At 47.4% G+C, this 17,886-nt stretch overlaps 1 long non-coding RNA gene across 1 annotated transcript; it reads right to left on the reverse strand.

Moving 5' to 3' along the window:
* Nucleotides 1-2,129: 2,129 nt before the first annotated feature.
* Nucleotides 2,130-16,838, reverse strand: LOC140633016 (uncharacterized). Its single transcript, XR_012030646.1, has 3 exons — nucleotides 16,514-16,838; nucleotides 16,037-16,161; nucleotides 2,130-3,789 (listed from the first exon to the last, which is right to left on the reverse strand). It is a non-coding gene; the product is annotated as an uncharacterized lncRNA (long non-coding RNA).
* Nucleotides 16,839-17,886: the final 1,048 nt, after the last annotated feature.

Below are 17,886 nucleotides of genomic sequence, written 5' to 3' on the forward strand. Positions count from 1 at the left end.
AAACGGGGGAACAGGTAGTTCAAGGAAAACCGAGTTTCGACAAGAGCAGCATGGAACCCTTCAACTCTGCCACCCAATGTCAAATACGTCCCTTAGGACGAATGTGACATTCGTTGTGAACAGAGCAGCCTCTAACATCTAAAGATTTTAGCTCTTTGGGAGCCAGAGAGTCTGAGAAATGGCTGGCTTTGAGGTTTAGTCATTTTCTTTTGTATTCTCAGTCTCCAAAGAAAGAAAGCACACCTGTGATATCCATAGTCACAAAAATAAAACATGCTGTCAGCTGAACCACCAACTTGGGATTGTGTTACTGGGGCCAGGCCGAGGCTAGCCCGCTACTGTCTACCTACCTGTTTGCCCTTTCGTCCTGGGCATCCAGGTAGACTACATTTCCCAGCCTCCTTTGCAGTTCGGGTGGCCATGTGACCCAGCTCTGGCCAATGGGAAGTGGGCAGAATTGATGGGCATCGCTGCGGGGCTGGGCGCATCCAATCTTAGCGCTGAGCTCCTGTTTGCTGTCAGGATGCAGTTAACGGGGTGGAGGGTTCCGCGGGTGCAGGGGGTGATGAGAGCACCACCAGATGGAGAGGCCCTGAGTGACCTCCGTGGGGTCTCCTCCTCCATGGATGGACACGGGGCATAGACCGGACTAATCCCATGCCTATGGGGCCCCATTAAATCCTTGTTCCTCAGCACCCCCAGCCAAGATCTTGAGCAGCTCTTTTTATTATTTATTTATTTATTTACTTATTTATTTACTTATTTATTTATTTATTTATGTTCAATTTGCCAACATATAGCATAACACCCAGTGCCCATCCCATCAAGGGCCCCCCTCAGTGCCCATCACCCAGCCACCCCCACCCCCCGCCCACCTCCCTTTCCACACAACCCCCCCCCCTTCTTTTCCCACAGTTAGGAGTCTCTCATGTTCTGTCTCTCTTTCTCATATTTCCCACTCATTTTTTCTCCAAGCAGCTCTTTGTGTTACAGGAGCAAGGCCATTCTTTTCCCGGCCTCTAAATATTTTTTTTAAAGAGTTACAGAAACTTAACCAATTTCCAAAACTTTCAACTTTATGAACATTCACAGACAGGAACAAAGCTGGCGTCCAACACGGTCAGATCTGCTCCCCGGGAACAATAGTCGTCAAGGGCAGGGAGTTAGTCTCTTTGCTTCTGATTGGATGGGCGCGGATGGTGGGGCTGGAGGGAGGCAGCATTCTGAGTGTCCGGCCAGGGTCACGGGGCAGGTGTAACCTCGACGGATCACTTGCACACACATCCAGGAGAGAAAACTAAGGAAAAACTTCCAGGGGCTATGCCAAGATCAAACAGCTAGGAAGGGCAGCAGAAGGAAACCCTCCTCTCCTATTTCTGCTTCCTCCCCGTCACCCATGTGGCGGCACAGGACAGCATGTCCACGGAGCAGCTGTTTTTTGGTGTGATGACCCTCAAACGGTCAGCAACTGTGGATAATTATAACCACAGAGGAACCACGTTCCCTAATGCATGGACCATAAACCCATCAGTTGTCTGGAGGCCACAGAGGGATTTATAAAAGGCCATTCGTCTAATTAATAATTGGTCCGCTGCCAACTTAAGTGGTTTGGTGCTGTTAAGTGTAAGTATATTTTTAATGTAAGGAACTTATTCCCATTAGCTGTCTTCTCTTTTGAAAATATGGCCAAGTGAGAGGCTGAGATTCCACACGCTGAATCACCTGGATTTGCTGGCCTCTTAAGAGTTTACCTGTCAGGCCAAGTTTATTTCCCACACCATGCTCCAAAGGACAAAGCCCATCTTTCATGCAATAAACATTGAGGGAAAATCCCGGCAACGGCAGGCTCATCCTTTGGCACTTTTTTTTTTTTTGGTTCCAGGCCTGCCTGTGTAAACGTTGCCTAGCTCACAGCACAAAGCGCCATGTGTAGAGCCAGACCTTCTGCGTGACTGTGTGACCCACACAGACAATTAGGATATTTCCCGCCTTTGTGCTTAAGGGAGAAGCATCTCTAACAGACATCACTGGGGAAGGCATTTGTGTCTTGGTTTGTTCAATGTTTTGAGGGTCCCAGAGGCGACTTGGTGCTATGGAACTCGTGCCCACCCCCCCACCCCTTCCCCGGCAACCCCTGCCTGAACTCATATGTTGAAGCCCTAACTCCCAATGTGATAATATTTGGAGATGATGAGGCCTTTGGGAGGGAATCAAGTGACCCAGGGTGGAATCCTCAGGATGGGGTTAGTGGCCTTATAAGAAGAAACAATGGGAAGAAAGAGCTGTCTTTCTCTACTAAACGAGAAGACCATCTGCAAGCCAGGAATCAAATCAGCTGGCCCTTCGAAGTAGGACCTGCCAGCCTCCAGAACTGTGAAAAGTAACTTTCTCTTGCTCAAGCCACCCAGTCTAAGGTATTTTGTTAGAGCAGCCCAAGCTAAGACACTTGATGAGGCCCTCTTCCGTCTGCCAGTTACCCTGCTGAGCGCCCTGCAGTTTATGGAATAAAACAAATCCTTTTTCCCTTAAGGAACAATGGCAGTAATTTGCTCTTGGTGATCCTTTCAAAATATCCCCAAGAATGTTCTTCTGAGCCGGTCGCAAATCAAAATTCCTCCAGCTGATTGTGATTTAACAATACGAGTTATTGAAATGTTTCATTTGGTCCAAAGCTTGCATCAGCTGCTTGATCTGATAGATTTGAAACAAAAGAGGAAAAAATGTTTTTCCATCCTCCTAGGACTTTTCCAGACTTGCTCTGCTTTTGCCAGGCTGTGATCTAATCCTAGAAACCTCTTCAGGACTGCTTGGGCCTAGGGAGTGTTATTTAAGGCAGGCCGGCTGCACACTTTGCAAGTGGCACTCAACACTCATCCATAATCAGATGCCTGGGCCATAGGTGCCTCTATTTAAATAGGGCTGCACTTTATGACTTCTCACTTGTTTAATCCACCCTCTACACATTGGGAAGTTTTAGGAAAGCCTTTGCACAGAGAGAGAAGAGAGCTGGTTTGGGGAAAATCAACTCAAATCCTTTCTCTAAATGTGAATCGCCTTTATAAAGATGTTAAGCACATTAGACATTTTCCCTCCAACATCCAGCTGTTTCTTCTAACTGCTTCCAGAAAACCCAGACAGAACCAGAAATGCTCCAAGGGGGAAAGAGCCCGGAATCACTGAAAAACAGCAACAGTCCCCTCCTCCAGCCTCCAGTGGAGGGGCCTCGAGTCTTCCAGAGACTCCTCCACCCAGCGAGCTGCCCTGTCACACCTACACAGGTGTGCTATCGGCGGGGGGCCCCCGCCTCCCCCGCAGCTGACTTGCCCACCACCCATTCCACCCACTCTCTCTTGTGTGCAGTCAGACCCAGATGTAAAGCAGATTACGGTGTCCGTATTCTTTACGAGAGAAAACACAAACACAGGTCTTTTCCTCGTTCCCTGCAGCAAAGCCAAACCCATTCGAGAGAACCTGTGGGAGAATGTCACCCGAAGAGTCGGTGCCCAGCAGCTTGCTTTAGACGACGACGGCGCCGCAGGGCTGGAAACATCTGGAGTGTGCAGAAGAGGCTCATCACTCTTCGAGCTGGAAAAACACGCACAGCCTGAGCAGGCTGCCAGGGACCGAGAGGAAGGCTCTTGACTTCCCAGCTCACCCGAGCCTCTCGAGGTTAATATTCCAAAGGCAAACACTGCATTTGCACAGCACGTTCTGTCTCGAGCCTTCACTCTGCTGAGTAAGTCACTTGATGCTTTTGAAGCAATTTTGAGGCCAAAGGCAGAGAAAAGCCTGCAAACAAATGATAGGACACTCAAAGCAATGATCCTGCTCACGTGTGCCCTTGTGTGCTTGGACAAGTGCCTCCGAGCCCATTCTTCTCTTGGGATCCTTTCAGCAAAGCTGCCCGTAGAGACAGGATGGTGACTGGCATCCCCATTTTATGGATGGGAAAACTGACATACACGGCCCTGGGAGGGATCTTCGGGAAAATCTCCTGCATTGGGCCTAAAGTCCCAGTGATACCTTGATGCCGTTGGGCTTAAGGAAAGCCACCGAAATCATTCTTGCCTGCTCTGCCACCCAATAGCACCAGGATCATGTCTGATCTTAGCTGAATGCCTTCCTGTCCCAGAATCCTGTGACAGAGATAATAATCATACTTGCCCCAAAACATGGGTAAAAAAAGACTATCAAACTCTTGAAACAGTACCTGGCACATGGTAAGCACTTAATAAATGTTAATGATGGTGACGGTGGTAATGATTTTGAAACCTATGCTTAGATAGATTTCTAGAAAAAACTAAGTATAAACTTGTCCATCAGAATTCCAGATAAAAGAAGATTATAATTGGATGATGCTATGGGCTTTTAATTTCTCCCTTCCAAGATCAAATATTTAAAGAGGTCAGGCCTGACCTTCTCATTTCCATTTTGGTACAGGGTTCTGGTTATATTTGTAAGGTTCTTGGGGATGCCTGGGTGGCTCAGTAGGTTGAGCATCTGACTCGTGATTTCAGCTCAGGTCATATTCTCAGCATTCTGAGATCAAGCCCCACATTGGGCCCTGAGCTCAACAGGGAGTCTGCTTGAGGTTCTCCCTCTCCTTCTGCCCCTCCCCTGGCTCATGCTTGCTCACTCTTTTTCTCTCTAAAATAAAGAAATAAATCTTAAAAAAGAAAAGAAAAGAAAGGTTCTGAGTTGAGATGTCAAAAAAAAAAAAATTCTCTGCTATCTGTTCCTGAATACGCCAGCACTGATGCCTCAGGCTGTTAGATCAATTGAAGAATCTCCCTGCACTTGGCAGCAGAGGTAATAACTAACTTTCTGCCAGGGAAGTAAAGGAAATCCAGAAATCTTTGACCTACCTCTTTGTGTTGGTATCTAACATTTTACTGTTTCTTTGACATCAAAAACCATCTGGAGACCCAATGGCAGAGCCTGCTGGCGCTTCTAGTGTGCGTGTTCTCCTCGCCTTCCTGGGCACACAGCCACCCTTACTGTCAGCTATGGCCATAGGGCTGAGCTCTGGCGGATAGAATATGAGCAGAAGGGATGTGCACCACTTTCAGGCCTCACATAGTTGATCCTTATTTTTCTCTTTCCTCATGTACCAGCAGACTGTAAAGAGCCCCATGGACTATAAGAGGGTTGAGTTTCAAGATGGAAGGAACCAGAGCCCCTGAGTCACTACACGGAGGAAAGCTGTCCATCAATCAAGAACACTTATTTTGAATCATGAATAAGAAATGAACTCATGTTGGGGTGCCTAGGTGGTAGAGTCTGTTGGGTGTCTCGCTCTTGGTTGTGGCCCAGGTTGTGATCTCAGGGTCATGGGACCAAGTCCCACATCAGGCTCCAGAATCAGCTCAGAGTCTGCTTAAGATTCTCTGTCTCCCTCTCCCTCTACCCTTCCCACTTGCGCTGTCTCTCTCACTCTCAAATAAGTAAATAAATCTTTAAAAAGAAAGAAGGAAGAAAGAAGAAAGAGAAAGAAAGAAAGAAAGAAAGGAAGGAAGGAAGGAAGGAAGGAAGGAAGGAAGGAAGGAAGGAAGAAAGAAAGAAAGAAAGAAAGAAAGAAAGAAAGAAAGAAAGAAAGAAAGAAAGAAAGAAAAAAAGAAGAAGAAAGAGAAAGAAAGAGAAAGAAGCTAACTTATATTAACCACTGGAGTTTGGGAGAAATGGTTTAAAAAGTCTGCCTGCCCCTAACTAGAGTAGCTCCCAATTGTGGCAAACTCTAAAGCAGTGACTTAGCTAAGTACACACAGCTAATTAGGGATTTAAGCTTCAACTTCTTATCCAAGGCTGTCACCACTAAAAGCCCCTTAGAAGATGTCATCCACTAGTGCCTGACACATAACAGGATCTCCAAAGTTGATGGATGAATGGATGGATAGATGGGCATGTAGGCTATTAAATGTATGGATATATGGGTTGAGGGGTTGGTGGATGGATAGAAGGATAGGTGGGTGGATGTGTGGATGAATGAGTGGTTGGATAGATGGATGGATGGGTAGGTGGATGGATGGGTGGATGGATGGGGGTATGGGTGTACCGATGGATGGATGGATAGATGGTTGGGAAATGGATGGATGGGTAGATGGATAGATGGGTGGATGGATGGGGGTATGGGTGTATAGATGGATAGATGGATAGATGGTTGGGTAGATGGATGGATGGGTAGATGGATGGATGGGTGGATGGATGGGTGGGTAGGTAGGCAATAACCCTATAGTCATTTATCCATTAAACTGTCTTCAGTTCACAGGAGAAGGAACAGAATGAGTTTGTTTTTCTTTGGGGTGGGATGGGGTTTCATGATCAACCCTGAGATCTCAGAGATGGGCAGTCCCATTCAGGGTTGTAAGGCCTGACCAAGGGCTGGTGAATGCACATTGGAATCAGTAGGGAAATCAACCATTCAGACTCCCTGGGGTCCTGATTCAGTCTTCCACATGGTGGAACACACTGCCCCCCCAAAAAGATAAGACTAAATAGACACAAGCCCAGCGAACTGAGGCTGGATTTTTTTACGTGGCTAGCTGGAGGAGGGTCTGCCAAATATGAATATGGTGTTTATCAAGAAACAGAGGGCATATCAGCCAGCTGGGCCAGCCCCACCTCACTTGCCACCTGCTTATCTCCCCCCCCCACACCCCGCGTATGCCATTTCACTGTGTTGAGGTGCAGAACACTCAGACCTCCGCTCTGCCCAGGAACCCCCCTCTGCAGGGCTGCAGGGGCTGAGCTCCCCACGTTCAGCTCTCTGCAGGGATGGCTGGGCTCCCCTCCTCCCGAGGACGCGCCAGCCTCTCCGCCTCTGGCAAGCAGGCCCTTTCAGCCTGTCTTTATGTCCTTATCAGGGCTCCGCGGCAGGCCCAGGTGCCAGGCCTCATTCACTCAATTACCGTCTTCACGGGACACAATGCTTGCTTCTGAAAGCCTACACTGGGCGCAGATAGAGACACTTTCATGGCAAGGATTCAGAGCTAAATCCTCTTTTGATACTGTCAGAAACTCCCTGCCAAGCTGACACTGTATGTTAGAGGGAAAAAAGCTCACCAGCGCAGAAAGCCGAAATTAAATTAAACAGGATATTAATACCTAGTAGTTAAGGAAATGATATTTCCTTTTCTTGATTTCTCTCTCTCTCCCAACGCTGGAGCCAAAAAATGCATCCCAGCTCAGCTGAGCCAGCCGGGCCTCAGGTTTTCGAAAGCACAAGCAAATCCCCAACCATGACTGCTCTCAAGGCAGATCTTCCTTGGGGTCCCTTGGCCAACCCGACCCCACCAAACCCAGGCTTTCCAGCTCCCCTCCATTCTCCTGAAGGACAGTCTGTTGAATTCCTCTGAAGTGGAAGGAAACTGATACTCAGTTCAAGTGGTGAGATTATGGGTGGGACTTTTTTTCCCTCTGCTGTATTCTAAATTTCCAAAAACTATGGCCATGTTATTTTTATAATAGAAACTGTATTTATGTTTTAAAAGGACAACCCCCTATGCCCTCTCTTCAAGTTCAGAGCTTTGTGCTATTTCTCGATCACATGCTTGGCAGCAGATCATCACTGATAATAACAAGCTCAATTGTCATTGAATCTGTATTGAATGGTGTCCATTTGGCACCTTCTGCGTGCCAGGCCCTGTGCTGAGCACTCGTGTGAATTGTTTCATTAAATCCTCATGACAGGTGTGTCAGGTTAGTAACTGCTACCATTCCCACTCTGAAGATGATTCGCACACCCATGTTCAAGGTAGTGTCATTTACAGTAGCCACAAGGTGGAAATGGCCCAAATGTCCATCAAGGGATAAACGGATCAACAAACTAGCAAATACATACAATGGGACAGCAGTCATCCTGAAAAAAAGGACGGAAATCCTGACGCTACAGCGTGGATGGAATTTGAGGGCATGACGCTAAGTGAAAGAAGCTGGACACAAAAAGATAAATACTGTCTGATCCCTCTTGTGTGAGGTGCCAGAGTGGTCAAATTCACAGAAGAAAGGAAAATAGAACGGCGGGTGTCGGGGGCTGGGGTGGGAAGAATAGGAATTTTTTGTTTAACAGGTACAAAGTTTTAGTTTGGAAATGATGGAGAAGTTCTAGAAGTGGATGATGGTGATGGCTGCACAACTGGAATGTCCTCATTGCCATTGAACTGTACACTTAAAAACAGTTCAAAGGAGGGATGCCTGGGTGGCTCAGTGGTTGAGCGTCTGCCTTTGGCTCAGGTTGTAATCCTGGGGTCCTGGGATCGAGTTCTGCATCAGGGTTCCCTGAAGGGAGCCTGCTTCTCCCTCTGTGTCTCTGTCCCTTTCTTTGTGTCTCTCATGAATACATAAATAAAATCTTTTTTTCAAAAGATTTTTCATTTACTTATGGGAATCATGCTGGTGATAAGAATGCTCTAAAATAAATTTTGTGAGGATTGTACAACTTGATAAATAAAGGCCTTGGGGTGTGTACTCAAAAATTGTAAACTGTAGGACATGCAAAATATGTCTCAATCAGTTATTAAAAAAAATACAATCCAAGTTCTTGGGTAGCCTACAAGGCTCTATAGATGCTTCTCTGGTCACTTTCTTCTACTTCTCTCCCTCTTATTCACTCCACTCAAGCCCCAGTGGCCTCTCCCTGTTCCTTGAACATCCAAATGTGCTTATGCCTCAGGCCCTTTGCACTTACAGTTTGCTACTTCTGGATGAACACTCCCTCAGATGTGTATATGGCTTTCTCACTCCATCCAGATCTCTGCTTGCATGTTACCAAATCAGAGGGACCTTCCCTGATCCCCGTCTAAACTAGCCCCTAATCTTTCTGTCCCTTTAACCTGTTTCATTTTCCTTCTTAGTATGTATCGCCTCCTCTTGACCTATTATGTCTTTATTTAGTCTCTCTTGACCTAACAATGTAAGCACAACAAGAGCAAAGGCTTTGTATGTGTTTGCTGCTGGCTCTGCCTTGTCTGCAGTTACTTGCCCTTGGTCAGCCTCAGAATCACACCCAGGTGTAGACAGACCTTAGAGAAGACCCGAGCCCAGCCTCTTCCAGAATGGCTTCCCCATGATGTTTGGCCAACCATGGGCAGACAGATCCCGAAAGTGCTAAACATGGAAGGGCTCTCAGAAGTTCTGTGTGGAGCTTGGTTGGACTGCTTATAACCTTCCCTAAATAAATTTGACCCCAGAACCCTTCCTCCTTCTTCCTTCCCCTCACTGAGCTATAGAAGATGCAACACCCATAGGGTCCTGGGGTAAACTTCCAGAGATGCCGTGTCCAGGCAAGCCTTTGTTTTGCGGGTGAGAAATTAGTGTCCCAGAATGGGAGAGGGACTTGCTCAAGCCTGGGGACTACAAGCCAGGCTTCCCAGCTCCCAATCCCATCATCCTTTCCTTAGTAACCTTTGTTTTTGACCTTCAGGGATACACGACATTGGCTGGATGCAGAAGAGGACCAACGTGCTCTGTTTCCCAGAGTTTGCCCTAGAGAATGGGAGAAATAGGGAAAAAGAAATACACAATTCTCCCTGTAGTGCTGTGACTTTGCCGGGTTCACCAGCATTTATGAGCACTTACTATATGCGAGGCTCCACCAGTATTTATTGAGCACTTACTATACGCGAGGCACTGTGCCCACGGCTTCACGCACTTCAACTCTTCTCATGATATGTGAGCCCAGTGAGGAAGTCCCACTTTACAGGTTAGGAAACTGAGGCTTGGCGAGGCTCACTGACCTGTCCAGGACCACATAGCAGGGAGTCTGAGAGCCTAGATTCGCACTCCAGCTTTCCCAGCCGCTAAGATCCACTGCCTCCTCGGACCAGCTGCCTCTCACTGGTCCCCACTGGAGCCCCCCTGCCTCCACCAAGGTTAAGAGCTTTGCAAATCCCCCTAGGGAAACTCTGCCAGGGTCTGTAAGGAACAGATCAGGGAAAGGGCAGCTCCTCTACTTCACATCCTTTCATGTGTTCCAGACGAGAGGGGGCGTAGGGACAAGGCAGGTGACCTGGGCCACAGTCCGGGCTTGTTCTGGAGATCTCCTCCACTCACTTGTGGCCCCGTGGGGTGTTAAATAATGAAAGGTATAGGTGGCAGAGGGGGTAAAGAACACTGTTCTCAGGCCTCCACATGTGCAAGTACCCTTTCCCTGTTTGTTTTCTCTCTTCTAGTAAAATGAGCTTCTCTGACAACCTCCTGGCACGGAACCCTGCGGAACGGAGACCAGCAGAAAGATTGATCCCCCATAAATCAGTACAGTTCAGTCTAACAAGCAATTATGTGATTGCAACAAGCGCTGTCAGAGGGGGCAGACCGCGGCCCAACACGCAGCCGCAGCGTCACATGATCTGCCCTCGCCGTTGCTGGGGTTTTTTTTTTTTCAAACAAAAAGAAATTCTCCAAATTCATGAAAAATAAAATAAAATAAAACCCCGACTGGAAGTAACAGATGGAAAAGGTGGAGCAGCAATAACTAGTGGCTCAAGAGGAAACGAGGGGAGGCCGCCCTCCCCGACCCCCACCCCACGGACACCCCCCCCCCCCCCCCCGCCGCAGCTTCCCTACCCCACCCAAGTCTGAGTCACCCCCTCCCTCGCCAGTCCCTGCTCTGTTGGGTGTCTTCTTTTCTAAAGCTTTGCTATTTTGTTTATCATGGATTTTTCACAATAATTTTGATTCTAAGAAAAATACGGCATTAAAATATTATTTTATCCTGATCACTGGGTTTTCTGGCTCCTATGCAAATTTTGTATCACCTGCCTCACCTTTGACTCAGCCCTGGCTGAACGAATGCGGGCGGGAGACAACCAGCGTGCGGGGCAGCAGTGCTAGGTGCACTGATTCAGTGCAGGCGAGTGGGACAGGAGAGGACAGAAGGCCATGCAGATCCAGGTCAGCTGGATCTTCTCTCCTCCCTAAACCCCATGAGTCTAGACAAACCCCAGGAAAATGAACCCCCGTGAGGACTAATTCTCCCGTGGGCCGCAGAGCACAGGTGAGAATAAATACCGGATCAACTAACCCTCATAGGCTCTAGCCCCGTGCTCTGCGCATTCCTGAGTTCTGTACATGTGCCTGTTCATTAATTTCCCCACGACTCGTGGGTACGTCCTAGTAGGACGAACCATACGATATTGCCACTAATCGACTGTTTCTGACTCGCACTGATGGCAGTTTCATGTCATGTGGCCTGAGAGTGTTATCCCCATGTCACTGATAAGCAAACTGAGCCATAGATGGGGAAGCTAACTTGCTCTAAGCCCCAAGGTGGTGGAGCCAGGATTCCAACCTGGGCAGTCTGGCATGAGGCCCTGCTCAGAATCACTCTCCTCTCCTCCTGCTCCCCCTGTAGATCCTCTCACTGTCATAGTAGGTCCTGTCCCTGATCAGGGCTGGTGGCTTTATTTTGTAAGAAGGGTGGCGGTGCATGCTCTGAGAGATCAAAGAAGAGCTGCACAGGAGCCTGCCCTAACTTAGGACCAGCAGCTCAAGCAAAGGGGTGCCCTGATGCCTCCTCCAGGCAGCCCAAAGGATTTGTAGCCTCAGCTGGCTTCTTGGCTGCAGGAATGTGTGTGGTGAAGTTTCAGGCCCCTGGAGCCCAGAGGTGATGGAGAAAGTGGACATACCATCATTTCATTATTTGTGGTGGTTGGCCCAGGGCAGGGGGCCCACAGGGAATGTGCCGCATTCGCTCCTGGAGGACAGTGGTCCCCTGCAAATGCAGTTCCAGCATTTATGGATGAGGTACATCAGGCGGCATTCCTAACCTGAAACTCCCACCCAGCCCAAATCCAGCAGCAGCTTTCCTACGATCCTGGAGGTTTCTAGACGGTGGGCAACTCCAGGCGGAGCTAAGGTCGAGCACCCAAACCACAGCCCTAGAGCACAGATCCAAAGAAGCACTGGATGAGCACACTGGTCGCTTTCACATGCCAGCCCAGAGTGGAACAGAGGCCCAGGACCAGAGTTCAAGCCGTGGTGGGAAGGCTCGAGGGCTGGGCACAGTTTTTGTTATTATGACTTCTAAACCTACCAGCTTCGCAGTGACAATCAGCAGTCAGTCCCCAACAGGCCTGAACTCAGCCCCTGAGAGGACGGAGACCTCAGCGGCTGCCTTCCTATCTGGGTGCAAGCTGGTGAGCGCACACCATTCAAACATTCCTTCCCTCCTCCCCAAAGGCCATCTGGGCCCAAGAACTCTTCTTATCTGATGCATCGTAGCCTCCCACGAATGCTCACCACCACTACCATTTCTGATTTTGTAGTTAATGCGAGGCCTCTGCATTGTAGCCTGGCGGCAGAGTCCAAATGAAGAAAAACTGCAGATTTGCAATTGCTTGTCTCTCCTCATTGTCTCCCCAGTTTTGGCAGGCAGACGATGTGAGCAGGACTCAGGGAGTTAATATTTGAAGCTCCTTCCCTGGTAGCACCAGCTCCCCGCGTCTCTTTTGTGCGAGTTTAATAAAATAAATTTTGAATATCAATAAAGTACGTCCTATTTTTCTTGGCATGTCCCGGCCCTGCTCCATCCTTCTATTGCAGAAGTCATGCTACAGACAGATCACTTTTCCACAGATCATTGATGTGGTGCCACGAGGGCTGCAGATGATTTGCTAAAATGCTCCAAAGGTATTCAAATTTCTTTAAAGAAGAAATTCAATTTATGTGCATTTATATTACAATGTCTGTCAGGAAGAAAGGTTATAATCACCAGCATATTTTAGATTTACATTTTCTTCTGTACATGAGGTAATGGTATTAGAGGGAAACTTTGAAGCTTAGGGTTGAATTGGACGCATGGTCCTATTTTCATTGCTGCTAAAAGCAGGTTTTTGAAGTTCTTGAGGAAAGCATATGTTAGCATATGTTAGAGAAATATCAAGAACAGGAGGCTGGGTGGCTGAGAGTTTAAAACATTTGTCTTTCCTTCTGGCCTCTCCATGTGGGGCACAGATAGGCTATGCCTCTACACCTCCACCCCTCCGGGAGCCATTTGGGGTGTCAGCGCCTGACACAGAGTCCAGGAGAAATGAGTGTGTGCCAAGGCCACTGCCCTTCCTCACCCTGGGAAGGCCCAGAGAGCCAACTCGGCGGTCCAGGGAGGGCAGGGAGGGGTGAACCACAGATTCACCCAGGAAGTAATCCTTGATCCTGGATATTTTTAAATTACTTCCAGTGCTTTCTTCTGGGAAAACTTCTAGGTTTTCCCAGGAAAATTTCTTCTCGGAAACTTCTGTTTTCAATCCTTTCACCATCCAATGGGCCAGTACAAGCAAGATGGTGGCTGAGCCTACGTCATGTAAACAAAAAACTGGCATCTGGGATTCTTGTCCAAGAGCCAAAGCTGGTAACAGGCACAACCAGGATTCCAATCCAGGGATTTGGTTCCATGGGCCACTGTGTTAATCCAGTTGCCTGGGGCCATCCAGATGGAGACCACATTTAGTGTCTTTAGCTATGCTCCCTAGACAAGGATCTGTGGGAAGCTGAGTGAACAAATGTTCTTTAGTGATCCTGACCCGATGCTCAACATCTCCCTCTTCTGCTCCATAGCAGAGTCTCGGACACCTGGCTTTGCTGCTTCCAAATTGCATATTTAAAAAATTGGGCCAGGGAAGGATGATGTTTTCTCAACTTCTTGTCCATGGTTAAGACTACATATTTTGTTTGGTGGGTATTTCTAACTGAATGTCACCACCTCTTTTATTGTGTTTCTTCCTAATGTAAAAATAATAACCACCGAGTATAAAACATTTAAGTTTACACTCAATTATAGAATTATGGGAGAAAAGGGAAATTAAGATCAATCTTAATTCTATTTCCCAGAAGTACCATTGTTAACATTTTGGTATATAACTTCCTGTATATCTTTTTTTAAAGATTTTTTTTTTAATTCATTCATGAGAGACACAAAGAGAGAGAGGCAAAGACACAAGCAGAGAGAGAAGCAGGCTCCCCACAGGGAGCCCCATGTGGAACTCGATCCTGGGACTCTAGGATCATGCTTTGGGCCGAAGGCAGGCACATAACCACTGAGCCACCCAGGAGTCCCAACTTCCTGTATATCTTATACACACACACATATATAACATGTTGAACATGTTTTATATAAATACATTTTTCATAAAAGTGAAATCATACTAAATTGTTTTATTGAGATGCTGGTTCACAACAGATTATGAGCATCTTTTTATACCACTGACTATCCTACAAGAGAATTTTAACGGCTGCATAGGATTCCCCTCTATGGTTGTACTTTAAAGTATTTAACCAATCCCTTTTTGTTGGACATTTAGGTTATTCCCAATTTTTCATGAATATAATTGATACCATGATGGACTTCGATGCAGCTAAATCTCAGCTCATAGCCACAATTATTTATTTAGGACAGACAAATCAATAAAAGTGAAATGTGGGGGCGTACAGGATATGTATATTTTTAATTGTTTTGGTCAAGATTGCCACACTATCTCCAGAAAGATCATACCACTGACTTTTTCCATCAGCAGTGAGTGAGAGTCCATGTTTCATTGACCTAAACTCTAACTTAATTGGTTAAGAAAGCCACTTTTAAGTTATTATTCCACATGGAGAAAGGTAAACAATGTATTTCCTGGGAGCTCAGCCTCTTCTGGGAAAATAGGAAAAAATTACCTTAGTTAATGTAGAATTTGGGGAGGCTTCCCATGGGAGAGAGCTCACAGCTTGTAGACAGGTGTTCATGTGATATCCATGAGCCTTTTAGGGTGATGGAGACCTAAGGTTGGTATTTTACTTTCTGACCCTCCAGCAATCACTTAAACTTGGTAGGATGGAAATTCCTGGCTATGACGTGACAATGAAATGGAAGACTTTGTTCTGTGTTTTAAGAGAAAAGAAAAAATCAAATAGGAGTTAGATGGAAGAGCACAATATGTGTCTTCCCCAAAGCCATGAACAGAGAAATGGAGAAGAGAGGTTAGTAACTGAAAGGAAAGACGCAAGGATTGGCTTAAAGGAACAGTAGTCTTTCTCCCGGTTCTGAGGCTCAGCTGAGCAGCTCTTCCTTGGGTTTTCCCTGGACCCAGTCATGCAACACAAGTCAGCTAGTAGGTGTACTAGGCTGGGAAGTCCCAGCTGACCTTACCCACCCTGGCTGCCACTGGGCACCTCAGGACCCTCCAAGTGTCCCCTCACCCTCTGGAGGGTGGGACTGGCTCCCTGGCTTGGCAGTCTTGGGGAGGTGTTCCAAGAGAGCCAAGGCAGGAACTGCGAGGCCCTTTAAGGCCTAGGATCCAAATTCACCCAGCCTTGCTTTTTCCAAAATGTCTTCTTATTGTGATAAAATTCATGCAACATAGAGGTTACCACTTTAATCATTTTTAAGTATATAATTCAGTGACATTAAGTACATTCATGTGGTTGTGCCACCATCACCATCATCCATCTCCAGAACTTTTCCATCTTCTTCCCAAACAGAAAGTCTACCCATAAAACTCTAAATCCCCATTCCCCAGTCTGCCTAGCTACCAGCAGCCACCACACTGCCTCCGCCTCCAGGAATTTCACTACTCTGGGTATCTCCTAGAAGTGGAATCATACAGGGACACCTGGGTGGCTCAGATAGTTGGGTGTCTGCCTTCAGCTTGGGTCATAATCTCGGGATCCTGGGAGCAAGCCCCACATCCAGCTCCCTGCTCAGCAGCAAGTCTGCTTCTTCCTCTCCCTCTGCCCTCCCCTTGCTTGTGCTCTCTCACTCTCTCTCAAATAAATTTTTAAAACTCAAAAATCTTAAAAATAAAAAGAACTGGAATCATACAATGTTTGTCCTTTTGTGACTGGCTTATTTCACTTAGTATAGGGTGTTTAATCCATGTTGTGGCAGACGTGAGAATTTCCTTCCTTTTTAAGGCTGAATAATATTCCAATGTATGGATATAACACATTTTGTTCACCCGGCTATCCAAGGACACTTGGGTTCTTTCCACCTTTGGGCCACATTCACTTTGGCCACATTCTCTAAGTATAAGCAAGCCCAAGACCAGCCCAGAAATAGACCTACCGACTGCTGGGAGGAGCAGCAATATCACACTGGGAAGCCCATGGTGCAGGAGACCTGGTTTGTTGGGGCCATTCTACAATGCTCATCTACAGGAGCCAACAATAGCACTGACAGCCGGAAAGATCCTGACAGAAGCACAAGAAAATGTAACAGGTTATGAGTGCAACATCCAGAATGCTGGTGTAAAGAATAACTTTAGCACACACAGGAACGGGAAAGTAGGTGTGTTCACGGCACAGAGCTTCTGAGCCAAGAGAACTACCAGTACCTTCCAGTTCAGAGACATCGTGAGCTTAGTGCTTGCTTATGAGTTTAATCAAAATGAGCTCTGCGTAATGAGCGTATTGGTCTGTGCAGCGGCTGAGATGGAATTTGTGGGAAAAGAGGCAGGGATAGGGGGCAGAGGCCGTGAGTTCTAGCCTCCCGGACCCCCAAACAGGAAGCAGCCATGCTATCTCCCCAGAGTTAATTCCATACCTTCTCTGGGGTTGCAGTTTCTCAGTAGTAAAATAAAAATCACCACCTCTATCTTGTCATGAATAGATGAACTCATGTTTGTAAAAGTCGTTTAAAAAAAACACATGAAAAGAAAAACACGATTATGTCTTGCTCCTTCCTCCTTCCCTGGGTGATGTCTTTCAAGTAGCCACGTGCTCTTCCCTGGTGTCCGATTCTCTGTTCCTTCCCATCTGGGGTCCCTGACAATGGGCTTGTCTTTGCTTCATCTGCTTTCTCTCTGAAGTACAGCCAGGTGCCCCCAAAAGACTAAAGAGCTAAGTTTACCAGGGCGCTTCCTGGTCCATTTCGATTTCAAAGTGCGCTGCGGGTTCTGGATGCATGTTAAACAGTAACCCGGTCCTCAGCCCAGCGGCCCAGCTGCCCCTGCTTCCGTGCTGGTCACTGTCTATTTTCCTGTTCCCCTGCGAGGGGTGAATGACTGGAGGAGCAGAATAGAGGCCGCTGCCTTGTTCTCGCTGCCCCTCAGTTATAAGGCAGGAGGAGACACAGTCTCCCCGAGCCTCGGTTCTTCATCTGCAAAATGGGGTGATGCAGAGCCAGGATTAGCATGAGGCCGAATCACACAAGTGCTGTCTTACTTAAAATCTTGATAGTTTGGTCACCCTGGATTTTGTTTGCTTGTTTGTTTGTTTGTTTTTGCATTTACTTTTTAAAAATTGCATTAAAATCATTTCTTGGTTACTGAGTTCTTTGGCACCCCCTTCAATCTTGTATCTTTAGTGAGGGTCTCACTCGCCTCACCCTGGTCTTGGCTCTGATACCAGTGCTGATCTCAAGGGCATGTCGCAAGGGTTAAATGAGGTGACACATGGGAATCTGTGATGGACACACCGGCAGCACCTGACACAGTGAGCTGTGGTTTGCATCACCGTGCTTATTTCATCTGTCCCCATGCCTGGACAAGGAAACTATGGCTGAGAGTGGTCCCACGACCTACCCAGGGCCACCCAGCAGTTCAACACAGGTCTGCGTGACTTCAGAGAAATCCTTCTAATCCACTCTCCTCCATGCAGACAGGGTCATGGTGGCAGGGGATGGATTGGGAGGGCAGGAAAGAGTGGACTCTTTTTCCAGCCTAGACAGTCCATTTCATTTCATGTCACTGTCCCCGGAAATGGGTTCTGTCCAGAAATAAGCTGAGGTGTCTCTCCCTATGGCCCACCAAGCTCAGGTCAGGTATAACCATCTGCCATCCCCTCCCATGGTGCCCGGTTCAGATCACAGCAGATGTCACTCTCTGTCTCCTGCACCAGGCCAGGATGGGGCTCCTCCCACGCAGGCACCTGGCCGACTTTGCTCACACTCTGTCCTGGTGACTCCGAGCACAGCCT

This window comes from Canis lupus, chromosome 5 (assembly GCF_048164855.1).
Source record: "Canis lupus baileyi chromosome 5, mCanLup2.hap1, whole genome shotgun sequence".
NCBI lineage: Eukaryota > Metazoa > Chordata > Mammalia > Carnivora > Canidae > Canis > Canis lupus.